Raw genomic sequence first — 17173 nt, 5'->3', positions numbered from 1 at the left:
TGTTGTAATATCTTACAAATAAGGTCGAGAGATGAGCAAACTGTTTTCTGTTGAACACGAGGTTCCGCTATAAAAGCGAAAGCTCCTCCCACCCACGGGCTCACGAACAATCAGTTATAAATCAGTCGTCAATGCGTCAACATGTCAGGACAATTCCCCTTAGCGATTAATTCAAATTTCATTTCATATATCATTTCTAGACTTTTCCAGCTGAAATGTTCTGATTTATAGTTAAATAATGCTATACCAAGCTTTGCGTGCTCTAAAAGGCGAGCATTTTCAATACAGCGCGAGAATAATTGATGCTAATGTGTTAGAGAGGTCGAGAGATGGGCAAACGTTTCTGTTAAAAAGAGAAAAATAAGTCGCCCGATATGGGGCTCGAACCCATGACCCTCAGATTAAAAGTCTGATGCTCTACCATCTGAGCTAACCGGGCGCTCGTTGTAATATCTTACAAATAAGGTCGAGAGATGAGCAAACTGTTTTCTGTTGAACACGAGGTTCCGCTATAAAAGCGAAAGCTTCTCCCACCCACGGGCTCACGAACAATCAGTTATCAATCAGTCGTCAATGCGTCAACATGTCAGGACAATTCCCCTTAGCGATTAATTCAAATTTCATTTCATATATCATTCCTAGACTTTTCCAGCTGAAATGTTCTGATTTATAGTTAAATAATGCTATAACAAGCTTTGCGTGCTCTAAAAGACGAGCAGTTTCAATACAGCGCGAGAATAATTGATGCTAATGTGTTAGAGAGGTCGAGAGATGGGCAAACGTTTCTCTTAAAAAGAGAAAAATAAGTCGCCCGATATGGGGCTCGAACCCATGACACTCAGATTAAAAGTCTGATGCTCTACCATCTGAGCTAACCAGGCGCTAGTAGACATGTCTTACCAAAAACGGTTGAGAAATGTGCAAACTATTTTCTGTTAAAAAGAGCAAAGTAAGTCGCCCGATATGGGGCTCGAACCCATGACCCTCAGATTAAAAGTCTGATGCTCTACCATCTGAGCTAACCGGGCGCTTGTTGTAATATCTTACAACTAAGGTCGAGAGATCAGCAAACTGTTTTCTGTTGAACACGAGGTTCCGCTAGAAAGCGAAAGCTCCTCCCACCCACGGGCTCACGAACATTCAGTTATCAATCAGTCGTCAATGCGTCAACATGTCAGGACAATTCCCCTTAGCGATTAATTCAAATTTTATTTCATATATCATTCCTAGACATTTCAAGCTAAAATGTTCTGATTTATAGTTAAATAATGCTATACCAAGCTTTGCGTGCTCTAAAAGACGAGCATTTTCAATACAGCGCGAGAATAATTGATGCTAATGTGTTAGAGAGGTCGAGAGATGGGCAAACTTTTCTGTTAAAAAGAGAAAAATAAGTCGCCCGATATGGGGCTCGAACCCATGACCTTCAGATTAAAAGTCTGATGCTCTACCGTCTGAGGTAACCGGGTGCTTCTTGTAATATCTTACATATAAGGTCAAAAGATGAGCAAACTGTTTTCTGTTGAACACGAGGTTCCGCTATAAAAGCGAAAGCTCCTCCCACCCACGGGCTCACGAACAATCAGTTATCAATCAGTCGTCAATGCGTTAACATGTCAGGACAATTCCCCTTAGCTATTAATTCAAATTTCATTTCATATATCATTCCTATACTTTTCATGCTAAAATGTTATGATTTATATTTAAATAATGCTATACCCAGCTGTGCGTGCTCTAAAAGACGAGCATTTTCAATACGGCGCGAGAATAATTGATGCTAATGTGTTAGAGAGGTCGAGAGATGGGCAAACTTTTCTGTTAAAAAGAGAAAAATAAGTCGCCCGATATGGGGCTCGAACCCATGACCCTCAGATTAAAAGTCTGATGCTCTACCATCTGAGCCAACCGGGCGCTCGTAGACATGTCTTACCAAAAAAGGTCGAGAAATGTGCAAACTATTTTCTGTTAAAAAGAGCAAAGTAAGTCGCCCGATATTGGGCTTGAACCTATGACCCTCAGATTAAAAGTCTGATGCTCTACCATCTGAGCTAACCGGGCGCTTGTTGTAATATCTTACAAATAAGGTCGAGAGATGAGCAAACTGTTTTCTGTTGAACACGAGGTTCCGCTATAAAAGGGAAAGCTCCTCCCACCCACGGGCTCACGAACAATCAGTTATCAATCAGTCGTCAATGCGTCAACATGTCAGGACAATTCCCCTTAGCGATTAATTCAAATTTCATTTCATATATCATTCCTAGACTTTTCCAGCTAAAATTTCCTGATTTATATTTAAATAATGCTATACCCAGCTGTGCGTGCTCTTAAAGACGAGCATTTTCAATACTGCGCGAGAATAATTGATTCTAATGTGTTAGAGAGGTCGAGAGATGGGCAAACTTTTCTGTTAAAAAGAGAAAAATAAGTCGCCCGATATGAGGCTCGAACCCATGACCCTCAGATTAAAAGTCTGATGCTCTACCGTCTGAGGTAACCGGGTGCTTCTTGTAATATCTTACATATAAGGTCAAAAGATGAGCAAACTGTTTTCTGTTGAACACGAGGTTCCGCTATAAAAGCGAAAGCTCCTCCCACCCACGGGCTCACGAACAATCAGTTATCAATCAGTCGTCAATGCGTCAACATGTCAGGACAATTCCCTTAAGGGCTTAATTCAAATTTCATTTCATATTTCTTTTCTAGACTTTTCCAGCTAAAATGTTCTGATTTATATTTAAATAATGCTATACCCAGCTGTGCGTGCTCTAAAAGACGAGCATTTTCAATACGGCGCGAGAATAATTGATGCTAATGTGTTAGAGAGGTCGAGAGATGGGCAAACTTTTCTGTTAAAAAGAGAAAAATAAGTCGCCCGATATGGGGCTCGAACCCATGACCCTCAGATTAAAAGTCTGATGCTCTACCATCTGAGCCAACCGGGCGCTCGTAGACATGTCTTACCAAAAAAGGTCGAGAAATGTGCAAACTATTTTCTGTTAAAAAGAGCAAAGTAAGTCGCCCGATATTGGGCTTGAACCCATGACCCTCAGATTAAAAGTCTGATGCTCTACCATCTGAGCTAACCGGGCGCTTGTTGTAATATCTTACAAATAAGGTCGAGAGATGAGCAAACTGTTTTCTGTTGAACACGAGGTTCCGCTATAAAAGCGAAAGCTCCTCCCACCCACGGGCTCACGAACAATCAGTTATCAATCAGTCGTCAATGCGTCAACATGTCAGGACAATTCCCCTTAGCGATTAATTCAAATTCATTTCATATATCATTCCTAGACTTTTCCTGCTAAAATGTTCTGATTTATATTTAAATAATGCTATACCAAGCTTTGCGTGCTCTAAAATACGAGCATTTTCAATACAGCGCGGGAATAATTGATGCTAATGTGTTAGAGAGGTCGAGAGATGGGCAAACGTTTCTGTTAAAAAGAGAAAAATAAGTCGCCCGATATGGGGCTCGAACCCATGACCCTCAGATTAAAAGTCTGATGCTCTACAATCTGAGCTAACCGGGCGCTTGTTGTAATATCTTACAAATAAGGTCGAGAGATCAGCAAACTGTTTTCTGTTGAACACGAGGTTCCGCTATAAAAGCGAAAGCTCCTCCCACCCACGGGCTCACGAACAATCAGTTATCAATCAGTCGTCAATGCGTCAACATGTCAGGACAATTCCCCTTAGCGATTAATTCAAATTTCATTTCATATATCATTCCTAGACTTTTCCAGCTAAAATGTTCTGATTTATATTTAAATAATGCTATACCCAGCTGTGCGTGCTCTTAAAGACGAGCATTTTCAATACGGCGCGAGAATAATTGATGCTAATGTGTTAGAGAGGTCGAGGGATGGGCAAACTTTTCTGTTAAAAAAGAGAAAAATAAGTCGCCCGGTATCGGGCTCGAACCCATGACCCTCAGATTAAAAGTCTGATGCTCTACCATCTGAGCTAACCGGGCGCTCGTAGACATGTCTTACCAAAAAAGGTCGAGAAATGTCCAAACTATTTTCTGTTAAAAAGTGCAAAGTAAGTCGCCCGATATGGGGCTCGAACCCATGACCCTCAGATTAAAAGTCTGATGCTCTACCATCTGAGCTAACCGGGCGCTTGTTGTAATATCTTACAAATAAGGTCGAGAGATGAGCAAACTGTTTTCTGTTGAACACGAGGTTCCGCTATAAAAGCGAAAGCTCCTTCCACCAACGGGCTCACGAACAATCAGTTATCAATCAGTCGTCAATGCGTCAACATGTCAGGACAATTCCCCTTAGCGATTAATTCAAATTTCATTTCATATATCATTCCTAGACTTTTCCTGCTAAAATGTTCTGATTTATATTTAAATAATGCTATACCCAGCTGTGCGTTCTCTAAAAGACGAGCATTTTCAATACATTGCGAGAATAATTGATGCTAATGTGTTAGAGAGGTCGAGAGATGGGCAAACGTTTCTGTTAAAAAGAGAAAAATAAGTCGCCCGATATGGGGCTCGAACCCATGACCCTCAGATTAAAAGTCTGATGCTCTACAATCTGAGCTAACCGGGCGCTTGTTGTAATATCTTACAAATAAGGTCGAGAGATCAGCAAACTGTTTTCTGTTGAACACGAGGTTCCGCTATAAAAGCGAAAGCTCCTCCCACCCACGGGCTCACGAACAATCAGTTATCAATCAGTCGTCAATGCGTCAACATGTCAGGACAATTCCCCTTAGCGATTAATTCAAATTTCATTTCATATATCATTCCTAGACTTTTCCAGCTAAAATGTTCTTTTTTATATTTAAATAATGCTATACCCAGCTGTGCGTGCTCTTAAAGACGAGCATTTTCAATACGGCGCGAGAATAATTGATGCTAATGTGTTAGAGAGGTCGAGGGATGGGCAAACTTTTCTGTTAAAAAAGAGAAAAATAAGTCGCCCGGTATCGGGCTCGAACCCATGACCCTCAGATTAAAAGTCTGATGCTCTACCATCTGAGCTAACCGGGCGCTCGTAGACATGTCTTACCAAAAAAGGTCGAGAAATGTCCAAACTATTTTCTGTTAAAAAGTGCAAAGTAAGTCGCCCGATATGGGGCTCGAACCCATGACCCTCAGATTAAAAGTCTGATGCTCTACCATCTGAGCTAACCGGGCGCTTGTTGTAATATCTTACAAATAAGGTCGAGAGATGAGCAAACTGTTTTCTGTTGAACACGAGGTTCCGCTATAAAAGCGAAAGCTCCTTCCTCCAACGGGCTCACGAACAATCAGTTATCAATCAGTCGTCAATGCGTCAACATGTCAGGACAATTCCCCTTAGCGATTAATTCAAATTTCATTTCATATATCATTCCTAGACTTTTCCTGCTAAAATGTTCTGATTTATATTTAAATAATGCTATACCCAGCTGTGCGTTCTCTAAAAGACGAGCATTTTCAATACATTGCGAGAATAATTGATGCTAATGTGTTAGAGAGGTCGAGAGATGGGCAAACGTTTCTGTTAAAAAGAGAAAAATAAGTCGCCCGATATGGGGCTCGAACCCATGACCCTCAGATTAAAAGTCTGATGCTCTACCATCTGAGGTAACCGGGCGCTTGTTGTAATATCTTACAAATAAGGTCGAGAGATGAGCAAACTGTTTTCTGTTGAACACGAGGTTCCGCTATAAAAGCGAAAGCTCCTTCCACCAACGGGCTCACGAACAATCTGTTATCAATCAGTCGTCAATGCGTCAACATGTCAGGACAATTCCCCTTAGCGATTAATTCAAATTCATTTCATATATCATTCCTAGACTTTTTCTGCTAAAATGTTCTGATTTATATTTAAATAATGCTATACCAAGCTTTGCGTGCTCTAAAATACGAGCATTTTCAATACAGCGCGAGAATAATTGATGCTAATGTGTTAGAGAGGTCGAGAGATGGGCAAACGTTTCTGTTAAAAAGAGAAAAATAAGTCGCCCGATATGGGGCTCGAACCCATGACCCTCAGATTAAAAGTCTGATGCTCTACCATCTGAGGTAACCGGGTTCTTCTTGTAATATCTTACATATAAGGTCGAAAGATTAGCAAACTGTTTTCTGTTGAACACGAGGTTCCGCTAGAAAAGCGAAAGCTCCTCCCACCCACGGGCTCACGAACAATCAGTTATCAATCAGTCGTCAATGCGTCAACATGTCAGGACAATTCCCTTAAGGGCTTAATTCAAATTTCATTTCATATTTCTTTTCTAGACTTTTCCAGCTAAAATGTTCTGATTTATATTTAAATAATGCTATACCCAGCTGTGCGTGCTCTAAAAGACGAGCATTTTCAATACGGCGCGAGAATAATTGATGCTAATGTGTTAGAGAGGTCGAGAGATGGGCAAACTTTTCTGTTAAAAAGAGAAAAATAAGTCGCCCGATATGGGGCTCGAACCCATGACCCTCAGATTAAAAGTCTGATGCTCTACCATCTGAGCCAACCGGGCGCTCGTAGACATGTCTTACCAAAAAAGGTCGAGAAATGTGCAAACTATTTTCTGTTAAAAAGAGCAAAGTAAGTCGCCCGATATTGGGCTTGAACCCATGACCCTCAGATTAAAAGTCTGATGCTCTACCATCTGAGCTAACCGGGCGCTTGTTGTAATATCTTACAAATAAGGTCGAGAGATGAGCAAACTGTTTTCTGTTGAACACGAGGTTCCGCTATAAAAGGGAAAGCTCCTCCCACCCACGGGCTCACGAACAATCAGTTATCAATCAGTCGTCAATGCGTCAACATGTCAGGACAATTCCCCTTAGCGATTAATTCAAATTTCATTTCATATATCATTCCTAGACTTTTCCAGCTAAAATGTCCTGATTTATATTTAAATAATGCTATACCCAGCTGTGCGTGCTCTTAAAGACGAGCATTTTCAATACTGCGCGAGAATAATTGATGCTAATGTGTTAGAGAGGTCGAGAGATGGGCAAACTTTTCTGTTAAAAAGAGAAAAATAATTCGCCCGATATGGGGCTCGAACCCATGACCCTCAGATTAAAAGTCTGATGCTCTACCATCTGAGCTAACCGGGCGCTCGTAGACATGTCTTACCAAAAAAGGTCGAGAAATGTGCAAACTATTTTCTGTTAAAATGAGCAAAGTAAGTCGCCCGATATGTGGCTCGAACCCATGACCCTCAGATTAAAAGTCTGATGCTCTACCATCTGAGCTAACCGGGCGCTTGTTGTAATATCTTACAAATAAGGTCGAGAGATGAGCAAACTGTTTTCTGTTGAACACGAGGTTCCGCTATAAAAGCGAAAGCTCCTCCCACCCACGGGCTCACGAACAATCAGTTATCAATCAGTCGTCAATGCGTCAACATGTCAGGACAATTCCCCTTAGCGATTAATTCAAATTTCATTTCATATATCATTTCTAGACTTTTCCAGCTGAAATGTTCTGATTTATAGTTAAATAATGCTATACCAAGCTTTGCGTGCTCTAAAAGGCGAGCATTTTCAATACAGCGCGAGAATAATTGATGCTAATGTGTTAGAAAGGTCGAGAGATGGGCAAACGTTTCTGTTAAAAAGAGAAAAATAAGTCGCCCGATATGGGGCTCGAACCCATGACCCTCAGATTAAAAGTCTGATGCTCTACCATCTGAGCTAACCGGGCGCTCGTTGTAATATCTTACAAATAAGGTCGAGAGATGAGCAAACTGTTTTCTGTTGAACACGAGGTTCCGCTATAAAAGCGAAAGCTTCTCCCACCCACGGGCTCACGAACAATCAGTTATCAATCAGTCGTCAATGCGTCAACATGTCAGGACAATTCCCCTTAGCGATTAATTCAAATTTCATTTCATATATCATTCCTAGACTTTTCCAGCTGAAATGTTCTGATTTATAGTTAAATAATGCTATACCAAGCTTTGCGTGCTCTAAAAGACGAGCAGTTTCAATACAGCGCGAGAATAATTGATGCTAATGTGTTAGAGAGGTCGAGAGATGGGCAAACGTTTCTCTTAAAAAGAGAAAAATAAGTCGCCCGATATGGGGCTCGAACCCATGACACTCAGATTAAAAGTCTGATGCTCTACCATCTGAGCTAACCAGGCGCTAGTAGACATGTCTTACCAAAAACGGTTGAGAAATGTGCAAACTATTTTCTGTTAAAAAGAGCAAAGTAAGTCGCCCGATATGGGGCTCGAACCCATGACCCTCAGATTAAAAGTCTGATGCTCTACCATCTGAGCTAACCGGGCGCTTGTTGTAATATCTTACAACTAAGGTCGAGAGATCAGCAAACTGTTTTCTGTTGAACACGAGGTTCCGCTAGAAAGCGAAAGCTCCTCCCACCCACGGGCTCACGAACATTCAGTTATCAATCAGTCGTCAATGCGTCAACATGTCAGGACAATTCCCCTTAGCGATTAATTCAAATTTTATTTCATATATCATTCCTAGACATTTCAAGCTAAAATGTTCTGATTTATAGTTAAATAATGCTATACCAAGCTTTGCGTGCTCTAAAAGACGAGCATTTTCAATACAGCGCGAGAATAATTGATGCTAATGTGTTAGAGAGGTCGAGAGATGGGCAAACTTTTCTGTTAAAAAGAGAAAAATAAGTCGCCCGATATGGGGCTCGAACCCATGACCTTCAGATTAAAAGTCTGATGCTCTACCGTCTGAGGTAACCGGGTGCTTCTTGTAATATCTTACATATAAGGTCAAAAGATGAGCAAACTGTTTTCTGTTGAACACGAGGTTCCGCTATAAAAGCGAAAGCTCCTCCCACCCACGGGCTCACGAACAATCAGTTATCAATCAGTCGTCAATGCGTTAACATGTCAGGACAATTCCCCTTAGCTATTAATTCAAATTTCATTTCATATATCATTCCTATACTTTTCATGCTAAAATGTTATGATTTATATTTAAATAATGCTATACCCAGCTGTGCGTGCTCTAAAAGACGAGCATTTTCAATACGGCGCGAGAATAATTGATGCTAATGTGTTAGAGAGGTCGAGAGATGGGCAAACTTTTCTGTTAAAAAGAGAAAAATAAGTCGCCCGATATGGGGCTCGAACCCATGACCCTCAGATTAAAAGTCTGATGCTCTACCATCTGAGCCAACCGGGCGCTCGTAGACATGTCTTACCAAAAAAGGTCGAGAAATGTGCAAACTATTTTCTGTTAAAAAGAGCAAAGTAAGTCGCCCGATATTGGGCTTGAACCTATGACCCTCAGATTAAAAGTCTGATGCTCTACCATCTGAGCTAACCGGGCGCTTGTTGTAATATCTTACAAATAAGGTCGAGAGATGAGCAAACTGTTTTCTGTTGAACACGAGGTTCCGCTATAAAAGGGAAAGCTCCTCCCACCCACGGGCTCACGAACAATCAGTTATCAATCAGTCGTCAATGCGTCAACATGTCAGGACAATTCCCCTTAGCGATTAATTCAAATTTCATTTCATATATCATTCCTAGACTTTTCCAGCTAAAATTTCCTGATTTATATTTAAATAATGCTATACCCAGCTATGCGTGCTCTTAAAGACGAGCATTTTCAATACTGCGCGAGAATAATTGATTCTAATGTGTTAGAGAGGTCGAGAGATGGGCAAACTTTTCTGTTAAAAAGAGAAAAATAAGTCGCCCGATATGAGGCTCGAACCCATGACCCTCAGATTAAAAGTCTGATGCTCTACCGTCTGAGGTAACCGGGTGCTTCTTGTAATATCTTACATATAAGGTCAAAAGATGAGCAAACTGTTTTCTGTTGAACACGAGGTTCCGCTATAAAAGCGAAAGCTCCTCCCACCCACGGGCTCACGAACAATCAGTTATCAATCAGTCGTCAATGCGTCAACATGTCAGGACAATTCCCTTAAGGGCTTAATTCAAATTTCATTTCATATTTCTTTTCTAGACTTTTCCAGCTAAAATGTTCTGATTTATATTTAAATAATGCTATACCCAGCTGTGCGTGCTCTAAAAGACGAGCATTTTCAATACGGCGCGAGAATAATTGATGCTAATGTGTTAGAGAGGTCGAGAGATGGGCAAACTTTTCTGTTAAAAAGAGAAAAATAAGTCGCCCGATATGGGGCTCGAACCCATGACCCTCAGATTAAAAGTCTGATGCTCTACCATCTGAGCCAACCGGGCGCTCGTAGACATGTCTTACCAAAAAAGGTCGAGAAATGTGCAAACTATTTTCTGTTAAAAAGAGCAAAGTAAGTCGCCCGATATTGGGCTTGAACCCATGACCCTCAGATTAAAAGTCTGATGCTCTACCATCTGAGCTAACCGGGCGCTTGTTGTAATATCTTACAAATAAGGTCGAGAGATGAGCAAACTGTTTTCTGTTGAACACGAGGTTCCGCTATAAAAGGGAAAGCTCCTCCCACCCACGGGCTCACGAACAATCAGTTATCAATCAGTCGTCAATGCGTCAACATGTCAGGACAATTCCCCTTAGCGATTAATTCAAATTTCATTTCATATATCATTCCTAGACTTTTCCAGCTAAAATGTCCTGATTTATATTTAAATAATGCTATACCCAGCTGTGCGTGCTCTTAAAGACGAGCATTTTCAATACTGCGCGAGAATAATTGATGCTAATGTGTTAGAGAGGTCGAGAGATGGGCAAACTTTTCTGTTAAAAAGAGAAAAATAATTCGCCCGATATGGGGCTCGAACCCATGACCCTCAGATTAAAAGTCTGATGCTCTACCATCTGAGCTAACCGGGCGCTCGTAGACATGTCTTACCAAAAAAGGTCGAGAAATGTGCAAACTATTTTCTGTTAAAATGAGCAAAGTAAGTCGCCCGATATGTGGCTCGAACCCATGACCCTCAGATTAAAAGTCTGATGCTCTACCATCTGAGCTAACCGGGCGCTTGTTGTAATATGTTACAAATAAGGTTGAGAGATGAGCAAACTGTTTTCTGTTGAACACGAGGTTCCGCTATAAAAGCGAAAGCTCCTCCCACCCACGGGCTCACGAACAATCAGTTATCAATCAGTCGTCAATGCGTCAACATGTCAGGACAATTCCCCTTAGCGATTAATTCAAATTTCATTTCATATATCATTTCTAGACTTTTCCAGATGAAATGTTCTGATTTATAGTTAAATAATGCTATACCAAGCTTTGCGTGCTCTAAAAGGCGAGCATTTTCAATACAGCGCGAGAATAATTGATGCTAATGTGTTAGAAAGGTCGAGAGATGGGCAAACGTTTCTGTTAAAAAGAGAAAAATAAGTCGCCCGATATGGGGCTCGAACCCATGACCCTCAGATTAAAAGTCTGATGCTCTACCATCTGAGCTAACCGGGCGCTCGTTGTAATATCTTACAAATAAGGTCGAGAGATGAGCAAACTGTTTTCTGTTGAACACGAGGTTCCGCTATAAAAGCGAAAGCTTCTCCCACCCACGGGCTCACGAACAATCAGTTATCAATCAGTCGTCAATGCGTCAACATGTCAGGACAATTCCCCTTAGCGATTAATTCAAATTTCATTTCATATATCATTCCTAGACTTTTCCAGCTGAAATGTTCTGATTTATAGTTGAATAATGCTATACCAAGCTTTGCGTGCTCTAAAAGACGAGCAGTTTCAATACAGCGCGAGAATAATTGATGCTAATGTGTTAGAGAGGTCGAGAGATGGGCAAACGTTTCTCTTAAAAAGAGAAAAATAAGTCGCCCGATATGGGGCTCGAACCCATGACACTCAGATTAAAAGTCTGATGCTCTACCATCTGAGCTAACCAGGCGCTAGTAGACATGTCTTACCAAAAACGGTTGAGAAATGTGCAAACTATTTTCTGTTAAAAAGAGCAAAGTAAGTCGCCCGATATGGGGCTCGAACCCATGACCCTCAGATTAAAAGTCTGATGCTCTACCATCTGAGCTAACCGGGTGCTTGTTGTAATATCTTACAAATAAGGTCGAGAGATCAGCAAACTGTTTTCTGTTGAACACGAGGTTCCGCTAGAAAGCGAAAGCTCCTCCCACCCACGGGCTCACGAACATTCAGTTATCAATCAGTCGTCAATGCGTCAACATGTCAGGACAATTCCCCTTAGCGATTAATTCAAATTTCATTTCATATATCATTCCTAGACATTTCAAGCTAAAATGTTCTGATTTATAGTTAAATAATGCTATACCAAGCTTTGCGTGCTCTAAAAGACGAGCATTTTCAATACAGCGCGAGAATAATTGATGCTAATGTGTTAGAGAGGTCGAGAGATGGGCAAACTTTTCTGTTAAAAAGAGAAAAATAAGTCGCCCGATATGGGGCTCGAACCCATGACCCTCAGATTAAAAGTCTGATGCTCTACCGTCTGAGGTAACCGGGTGCTTCTTGTAATATCTTACATATAAGGTCAAAAGATGAGCAAACTGTTTTCTGTTGAACACGAGGTTCCGCTATAAAAGCGAAAGCTCCTCCCACCCACGGGCTCACGAACAATCAGTTATCAATCAGTCGTCAATGCGTTAACATGTCAGGACAATTCCCCTTAGCTATTAATTCAAATTTCATTTCATATATCATTCCTATACTTTTCATGCTAAAATGTTATGATTTATATTTAAATAATGCTATACCCAGCTGTGCGTGCTCTAAAAGACGAGCATTTTCAATACGGCGCGAGAATAATTGATGCTAATATCTTAGAGAGGTCGAGAGATGGGCAAACTTTTCTGTTAAAAAGAGAAAAATAAGTCGCCCGATATGGGGCTCGAACCCATGACCCTCAGATTAAAAGTCTGATGCTCTACCATCCGAGCTAACCGGGCGTTAGTAGACATGTCTTACCAAAAAAGGTTGAGAAATGTGCAAACTATTTTCTGTTAAAAAGATCAAAGTAAGTCGCCCGATATGGAGCTCGAACCCATGACCCTCAGATTAAAAGTCTGATGCTCTACCATCTGAGCTAACCGGGCGTTAGTAGACATGTCTTACCAAAAAAGGTTGAGAAATGTGCAAACTATTTTCTGTTAAAAAGATCAAAGTAAGTCGCCCGATATGGGGCTCGAACCCATGACCCTCAGATTAAAAGTCTGATGCTCTACCATCTGAGCTAACAGGGCGCTCGTAGACATGTCTTACCAAAAAATTTCGAGAAATGTGCAAACTATTTTCTGTTAAAAAGAGCAAAGTAAGTCGTCCGATATGGGGCTCGAACCCATGACCCTCAGATTAAAAGTCTGATGCTCTACCATCTGAGCTAACCGGGCGCTTGTTGTAATATCTTACAAATAAGGTCGAGAGATCAGCAAACTGTTTTCTGTTGAACACGAGGTTCCGCTAGAAAGCGAAAGCTCCTCCCACCCACGGGCTTACGAACAATCAGTTATCAATCAGTCGTCAATGCGTCAACATGTCATGACAATTCCCCTTAGCGATTAATTCAAATTTCATTTCATATATCATTCCTAGACTTTTCCAGCTAAAATGTTCTGATTTATTGTTAAATAATGCTATACCAAGCTTTGCGTGCTCTAAAAGACGAGCATTTTCAATACAGCGCGAGAATAATTGATGCTAATGTGTTAGAGAGGTCGAGAGATGGGCAAACGTTTCTGTTAAAAAGAGAAAAATAAGTCGCCCGATATGGGGCTCGAACCCATGACCCTCAGATTAAAAGTCTGATGCTCTACCATCTGAGGTAACCGGGCGCTTCTTGTAATATCTTACATATAAGGTCGAAAGATGAACAAACTGTTTTCTGTTGAACACGAGGTTCCGCTATAAAAGCGAAAGCTCCTCCCACCCACGGGCTCACGAACAATCAGTTATCAATCAGTAGTCAATGCGTTAACATGTCAGGACAATTCCCCTTAGCGATTAATTCAAATTTCATTTCATATATCATTCCTAGACTTTTCCAGCTAAAATGTTCTGATTTATATTTAAATAATGCTATACCCAGCTGTGCGTGCTCTTAAAGACGAGCATTTTCAATACGCCGCGAGAATAATTGATGCTAATGTGTTAGAGAGGTCGAGGGATGGGCAAACTTTTCTGTTAAAAAAGAGAAAAATAAGTCGCCCGGTATGGGGCTCGAACCCATGACCCTCAGATTAAAAGTCTGATGCTCTACCATCTGAGCTAACCGGGCGCTCGTAGACATGTCTTACCAAAAAAGGTCGAGAAATGTCCAAACTATTTTCTGTTAAAAAATGCAAAGTAAGTCGCCCGATATGGGGCTCGAACCCATGACCCTCAGATTAAAAGTCTGATGCTCTACCATCTGAGCTAACCGGGCGCTTGTTGTAATATCTTACAAATAAGGTCGAGAGATGAGCAAACTGTTTTCTGTTGAACACGAGGTTCCGCTATAAAAGCGAAAGCTCCTTCCACCAACGGGCTCACGAACAATCAGTTATCAATCAGTCGTCAATGCGTCAACATGTCAGGACAATTCCCCTTAGCGATTAATTCAAATTCATTTCATATATCATTCCTAGACTTTTCCTGCTAAAATGTTCTGATTTTTATTTAAATAATGCTATACCAAGCTTTGCGTGCTCTGAAATACGAGCATTTTCAATACAGCGCGAGAATAATTGATGCTAATGTGTTAGAGAGGTCGAGAGATGGGCAAACGTTTCTGTTAAAAAGAGAAAAATAAGTCGCCCGATATGGGGCTCGAACCCATGACCCTCAGATTAAAAGTCTGATGCTCTACCATCTGAGCTAACCGGGCGCTTGTTGTAATATCTTACAAATAATGTCGAGAGATCAGCAAACTGTTTTCTGTTGAACACGAGGTTCCGCTATAAAAGCGAAAGCTCCTCCCACCCACGGGCTCACGAACAATCAGTTATCAATCAGTCGTCAATGCATAAACATGTCAGGACAATTCCCCTTAGCAATTAATCCAAATTTCATTTCATATATCATTCCTAGACTTTTCCAGCTAAAATGTTCTGATTTATATTTAAATAATGCTATACCAAGCTTTGCGTGCTCTAAAAGACAAGTATTTTCAATACAGCGCGAGAATAATTGATGCTAATGTGTTAGAGAGGTCGAGAGATGGGCAAACTTTTCTGTTAAAAAGAGAAAAATATGTCGCCCGATATGGGGCTCGAACCCATGACCCTCAGATTAAAAGTCTGATGCTCTACCATCTGAGGTAACCGGGTTCTTCTTGTAATATCTTACATATAAGGTCGAAAGATTAGCAAACTGTTTTCTGTTGAACACGAGGTTCCGCTAGAAAAGCGAAAGCTCCTCCCACCCACGGGCTCACGAACAATCAGTTATCAATCAGTCGTCAATGCGTCAACATGTCAGGACAATTCCCTTAAGGGCTCAATTCAAATTTCATTTCATATATCTTTCCTAGACTTTTCCAGCTAAAATGTTCTGATTTATATTTAAATAATGCTATACCCAGCTGTGCGTGCTCTAAAAGACGAGCATTTTCAATACGGCGCGAGAATAATTGATGCTAATGTGTTAGAGAGGTCGAGAGATGGGCAAACTTTTCTGTTAAAAAGAGAAAAATAAGTCGCCCGATATGGGGCTCGAACCCATGACCCTCAGATTAAAAGTCTGATGCTCTACCATCTGAGCCAACCGGGCGCTCGTAGACATGTCTTACCAAAAAAGGTCGAGAAATGTGCAAACTATTTTCTGTTAAAAAGAGCAAAGTAAGTCGCCCGATATTGGGCTTGAACCCATGACCCTCAGATTAAAAGTCTGATGCTCTACCATCTGAGCTAACCGGGCGCTTGTTGTAATATCTTACAAATAAGGTCGAGAGATGAGCAAACTGTTTTCTGTTGAACACGAGGTTCCGCTATAAAAGCGAAAGCTCCTCCCACCCACGGGCTCACGAACAATCAGTTATCAATCAGTCGTCAATGCGTCAACATGTCAGGACAATTTCCCTTAGCGATTAATTCAAATTTCATTTCATATATCATTTCTAGACTTTTCCAGCTGAAATGTTCTGATTTATAGTTAAATAATGCTATACCAAGCTTTGCGTGCTCTAAAAGGCAAGCATTTTCAATACAGCGCGAGAATAATTGATGGTAATGTGTTAGAGAGGTCGAGAGATGGGCAAACGTTTCTGTTAAAAAGAGAAAAATAAGTCGCCCGATATGGGGCTCGAACCCATGACCCTCAGATTAAAAGTCTGATGCTCTACCATCTGAGCTAACCGGGCGCTCGTTGTAGTATCTTACAAATAAGGTCGAGAGATGAGCAAACTGTTTTCTGTTGAACACGAGGTTCCGCTATAAAAGCGAAAGCTCCTCCCACCCACGGGCTCACGAACAATCAGTTATCAATCAGTCGTCAATGCGTTAACATGTCAGGACAATTCCCCTTAGCTATTAATTCAAATTTCATTTCATATATCATTCCTATACTTTTCATGCTAAAATGTTATGATTTATATTTAAATAATGCTATACCCAGCTGTGCGTGCTCTAAAAGACGAGCATTTTCAATACGGCGCGAGAATCATTGATGCTAATGTGTTAGAGAGGTCGAGAGATGGGCAAACTTTTCTGTTAAAAAGAGAAAAATAAGTCGCCCGATATGGGGCTCGAACCCATGACCCTCAGATTAAAAGTCTGATGCTCTACCATCTGAGCCAACCGGGCGCTCGTAGACATGTCTTACAAAAAAAGGTCGAGAAATGTGCAAACTATTTTCTGTTAAAAAGAGCAAAGTAAGTCGCCCGATATTGGGCTTGAACCTATGACCCTCAGATTAAAAGTCTGATGCTCTACCATCTGAGCTAACCGGGCGCTTGTTGTAATATCTTACAAATAAGGTCGAGAGATGAGCAAACTGTTTTCTGTTGAACACGAGGTTCCGCTATAAAAGGGAAAGCTCCTCCCACCCACGGGCTCACGAACAATCAGTTATCAATCAGTCGTCAATGCGTCAACATGTCAGGACAATTCCCCTTAGCGATTAATTCAAATTTCATTTCATATATCATTCCTAGACTTTTCCAGCTAAAATTTCCTGATTTATATTTAAATAATGCTATACCCAGCTGTGCGTGCTCTTAAAGACGAGCATTTTCAATACTGCGCGAGAATAATTGATTCTAATGTGTTAGAGAGGTCGAGAGATGGGCAAACTTTTCTGTTAAAAAGAGAAAAATAAGTCGCCCGATATGAGGCTCGAAC

At 41.0% G+C, this 17173-nt stretch overlaps 48 non-coding genes across 48 annotated transcripts; all 48 read right to left on the bottom strand.

Annotated features, from left to right (window-relative positions):
- Positions 1 to 366: 366 nt before the first annotated feature.
- On the bottom strand, positions 367 to 439 carry Trnak-uuu. Its single transcript has one exon. It is a non-coding gene; the product is annotated as a tRNA-Lys (tRNA).
- Positions 440 to 808: 369 nt separating this feature from the next.
- Positions 809 to 881, bottom strand: Trnak-uuu. Its single transcript has one exon. It is a non-coding gene; the product is annotated as a tRNA-Lys (tRNA).
- Positions 882 to 955: 74 nt separating this feature from the next.
- On the bottom strand, positions 956 to 1028 carry Trnak-uuu. The gene has a single exon. It is a non-coding gene; the product is annotated as a tRNA-Lys (tRNA).
- Positions 1029 to 1396: 368 nt separating this feature from the next.
- On the bottom strand, positions 1397 to 1469 carry Trnak-uuu. Its single transcript has one exon. It is a non-coding gene; the product is annotated as a tRNA-Lys (tRNA).
- Positions 1470 to 1838: 369 nt separating this feature from the next.
- Positions 1839 to 1911, bottom strand: Trnak-uuu. Its single transcript has one exon. It is a non-coding gene; the product is annotated as a tRNA-Lys (tRNA).
- A 74-nt stretch (positions 1912 to 1985) lies between these two features.
- On the bottom strand, positions 1986 to 2058 carry Trnak-uuu. Its single transcript has one exon. It is a non-coding gene; the product is annotated as a tRNA-Lys (tRNA).
- An 811-nt stretch (positions 2059 to 2869) lies between these two features.
- On the bottom strand, positions 2870 to 2942 carry Trnak-uuu. Its single transcript has one exon. It is a non-coding gene; the product is annotated as a tRNA-Lys (tRNA).
- Positions 2943 to 3016: 74 nt separating this feature from the next.
- On the bottom strand, positions 3017 to 3089 carry Trnak-uuu. Its single transcript has one exon. It is a non-coding gene; the product is annotated as a tRNA-Lys (tRNA).
- Positions 3090 to 3457: 368 nt separating this feature from the next.
- On the bottom strand, positions 3458 to 3530 carry Trnak-uuu. The gene has a single exon. It is a non-coding gene; the product is annotated as a tRNA-Lys (tRNA).
- Positions 3531 to 3900: 370 nt separating this feature from the next.
- Positions 3901 to 3973, bottom strand: Trnak-uuu. Its single transcript has one exon. It is a non-coding gene; the product is annotated as a tRNA-Lys (tRNA).
- A 74-nt stretch (positions 3974 to 4047) lies between these two features.
- Positions 4048 to 4120, bottom strand: Trnak-uuu. The gene has a single exon. It is a non-coding gene; the product is annotated as a tRNA-Lys (tRNA).
- Positions 4121 to 4489: 369 nt separating this feature from the next.
- On the bottom strand, positions 4490 to 4562 carry Trnak-uuu. The gene has a single exon. It is a non-coding gene; the product is annotated as a tRNA-Lys (tRNA).
- Positions 4563 to 4932: 370 nt separating this feature from the next.
- On the bottom strand, positions 4933 to 5005 carry Trnak-uuu. The gene has a single exon. It is a non-coding gene; the product is annotated as a tRNA-Lys (tRNA).
- Positions 5006 to 5079: 74 nt separating this feature from the next.
- On the bottom strand, positions 5080 to 5152 carry Trnak-uuu. The gene has a single exon. It is a non-coding gene; the product is annotated as a tRNA-Lys (tRNA).
- A 369-nt stretch (positions 5153 to 5521) lies between these two features.
- Positions 5522 to 5594, bottom strand: Trnak-uuu. Its single transcript has one exon. It is a non-coding gene; the product is annotated as a tRNA-Lys (tRNA).
- Positions 5595 to 5962: 368 nt separating this feature from the next.
- On the bottom strand, positions 5963 to 6035 carry Trnak-uuu. Its single transcript has one exon. It is a non-coding gene; the product is annotated as a tRNA-Lys (tRNA).
- Positions 6036 to 6404: 369 nt separating this feature from the next.
- Positions 6405 to 6477, bottom strand: Trnak-uuu. Its single transcript has one exon. It is a non-coding gene; the product is annotated as a tRNA-Lys (tRNA).
- Positions 6478 to 6551: 74 nt separating this feature from the next.
- Positions 6552 to 6624, bottom strand: Trnak-uuu. Its single transcript has one exon. It is a non-coding gene; the product is annotated as a tRNA-Lys (tRNA).
- Positions 6625 to 6993: 369 nt separating this feature from the next.
- Positions 6994 to 7066, bottom strand: Trnak-uuu. The gene has a single exon. It is a non-coding gene; the product is annotated as a tRNA-Lys (tRNA).
- A 74-nt stretch (positions 7067 to 7140) lies between these two features.
- On the bottom strand, positions 7141 to 7213 carry Trnak-uuu. Its single transcript has one exon. It is a non-coding gene; the product is annotated as a tRNA-Lys (tRNA).
- A 369-nt stretch (positions 7214 to 7582) lies between these two features.
- Trnak-uuu lies at positions 7583 to 7655 on the bottom strand. Its single transcript has one exon. It is a non-coding gene; the product is annotated as a tRNA-Lys (tRNA).
- A 369-nt stretch (positions 7656 to 8024) lies between these two features.
- On the bottom strand, positions 8025 to 8097 carry Trnak-uuu. Its single transcript has one exon. It is a non-coding gene; the product is annotated as a tRNA-Lys (tRNA).
- A 74-nt stretch (positions 8098 to 8171) lies between these two features.
- On the bottom strand, positions 8172 to 8244 carry Trnak-uuu. Its single transcript has one exon. It is a non-coding gene; the product is annotated as a tRNA-Lys (tRNA).
- Positions 8245 to 8612: 368 nt separating this feature from the next.
- Positions 8613 to 8685, bottom strand: Trnak-uuu. The gene has a single exon. It is a non-coding gene; the product is annotated as a tRNA-Lys (tRNA).
- Positions 8686 to 9054: 369 nt separating this feature from the next.
- On the bottom strand, positions 9055 to 9127 carry Trnak-uuu. Its single transcript has one exon. It is a non-coding gene; the product is annotated as a tRNA-Lys (tRNA).
- A 74-nt stretch (positions 9128 to 9201) lies between these two features.
- Positions 9202 to 9274, bottom strand: Trnak-uuu. The gene has a single exon. It is a non-coding gene; the product is annotated as a tRNA-Lys (tRNA).
- An 811-nt stretch (positions 9275 to 10085) lies between these two features.
- On the bottom strand, positions 10086 to 10158 carry Trnak-uuu. The gene has a single exon. It is a non-coding gene; the product is annotated as a tRNA-Lys (tRNA).
- A 74-nt stretch (positions 10159 to 10232) lies between these two features.
- Trnak-uuu lies at positions 10233 to 10305 on the bottom strand. The gene has a single exon. It is a non-coding gene; the product is annotated as a tRNA-Lys (tRNA).
- Positions 10306 to 10674: 369 nt separating this feature from the next.
- On the bottom strand, positions 10675 to 10747 carry Trnak-uuu. The gene has a single exon. It is a non-coding gene; the product is annotated as a tRNA-Lys (tRNA).
- A 74-nt stretch (positions 10748 to 10821) lies between these two features.
- On the bottom strand, positions 10822 to 10894 carry Trnak-uuu. Its single transcript has one exon. It is a non-coding gene; the product is annotated as a tRNA-Lys (tRNA).
- Positions 10895 to 11263: 369 nt separating this feature from the next.
- Trnak-uuu lies at positions 11264 to 11336 on the bottom strand. Its single transcript has one exon. It is a non-coding gene; the product is annotated as a tRNA-Lys (tRNA).
- Positions 11337 to 11705: 369 nt separating this feature from the next.
- On the bottom strand, positions 11706 to 11778 carry Trnak-uuu. The gene has a single exon. It is a non-coding gene; the product is annotated as a tRNA-Lys (tRNA).
- A 74-nt stretch (positions 11779 to 11852) lies between these two features.
- Positions 11853 to 11925, bottom strand: Trnak-uuu. The gene has a single exon. It is a non-coding gene; the product is annotated as a tRNA-Lys (tRNA).
- A 368-nt stretch (positions 11926 to 12293) lies between these two features.
- Positions 12294 to 12366, bottom strand: Trnak-uuu. Its single transcript has one exon. It is a non-coding gene; the product is annotated as a tRNA-Lys (tRNA).
- A 369-nt stretch (positions 12367 to 12735) lies between these two features.
- Positions 12736 to 12808, bottom strand: Trnak-uuu. The gene has a single exon. It is a non-coding gene; the product is annotated as a tRNA-Lys (tRNA).
- Positions 12809 to 12882: 74 nt separating this feature from the next.
- Positions 12883 to 12955, bottom strand: Trnak-uuu. The gene has a single exon. It is a non-coding gene; the product is annotated as a tRNA-Lys (tRNA).
- Positions 12956 to 13029: 74 nt separating this feature from the next.
- On the bottom strand, positions 13030 to 13102 carry Trnak-uuu. The gene has a single exon. It is a non-coding gene; the product is annotated as a tRNA-Lys (tRNA).
- Positions 13103 to 13176: 74 nt separating this feature from the next.
- On the bottom strand, positions 13177 to 13249 carry Trnak-uuu. Its single transcript has one exon. It is a non-coding gene; the product is annotated as a tRNA-Lys (tRNA).
- Positions 13250 to 13617: 368 nt separating this feature from the next.
- On the bottom strand, positions 13618 to 13690 carry Trnak-uuu. The gene has a single exon. It is a non-coding gene; the product is annotated as a tRNA-Lys (tRNA).
- Positions 13691 to 14060: 370 nt separating this feature from the next.
- Trnak-uuu lies at positions 14061 to 14133 on the bottom strand. Its single transcript has one exon. It is a non-coding gene; the product is annotated as a tRNA-Lys (tRNA).
- Positions 14134 to 14207: 74 nt separating this feature from the next.
- Trnak-uuu lies at positions 14208 to 14280 on the bottom strand. Its single transcript has one exon. It is a non-coding gene; the product is annotated as a tRNA-Lys (tRNA).
- A 368-nt stretch (positions 14281 to 14648) lies between these two features.
- Positions 14649 to 14721, bottom strand: Trnak-uuu. The gene has a single exon. It is a non-coding gene; the product is annotated as a tRNA-Lys (tRNA).
- A 369-nt stretch (positions 14722 to 15090) lies between these two features.
- Positions 15091 to 15163, bottom strand: Trnak-uuu. The gene has a single exon. It is a non-coding gene; the product is annotated as a tRNA-Lys (tRNA).
- A 369-nt stretch (positions 15164 to 15532) lies between these two features.
- Trnak-uuu lies at positions 15533 to 15605 on the bottom strand. Its single transcript has one exon. It is a non-coding gene; the product is annotated as a tRNA-Lys (tRNA).
- Positions 15606 to 15679: 74 nt separating this feature from the next.
- Positions 15680 to 15752, bottom strand: Trnak-uuu. Its single transcript has one exon. It is a non-coding gene; the product is annotated as a tRNA-Lys (tRNA).
- Positions 15753 to 16121: 369 nt separating this feature from the next.
- Positions 16122 to 16194, bottom strand: Trnak-uuu. The gene has a single exon. It is a non-coding gene; the product is annotated as a tRNA-Lys (tRNA).
- Positions 16195 to 16563: 369 nt separating this feature from the next.
- Trnak-uuu lies at positions 16564 to 16636 on the bottom strand. Its single transcript has one exon. It is a non-coding gene; the product is annotated as a tRNA-Lys (tRNA).
- A 74-nt stretch (positions 16637 to 16710) lies between these two features.
- Trnak-uuu lies at positions 16711 to 16783 on the bottom strand. The gene has a single exon. It is a non-coding gene; the product is annotated as a tRNA-Lys (tRNA).
- Between the last annotated feature and the right edge of the window lie 390 nt (positions 16784 to 17173).

Source organism: Nematostella vectensis, chromosome 12, assembly GCF_932526225.1.
Source record: "Nematostella vectensis chromosome 12, jaNemVect1.1, whole genome shotgun sequence".
NCBI lineage: Eukaryota > Metazoa > Cnidaria > Anthozoa > Actiniaria > Edwardsiidae > Nematostella > Nematostella vectensis.
This window is presented reverse-complemented; position numbering and strand designations above follow the sequence as displayed.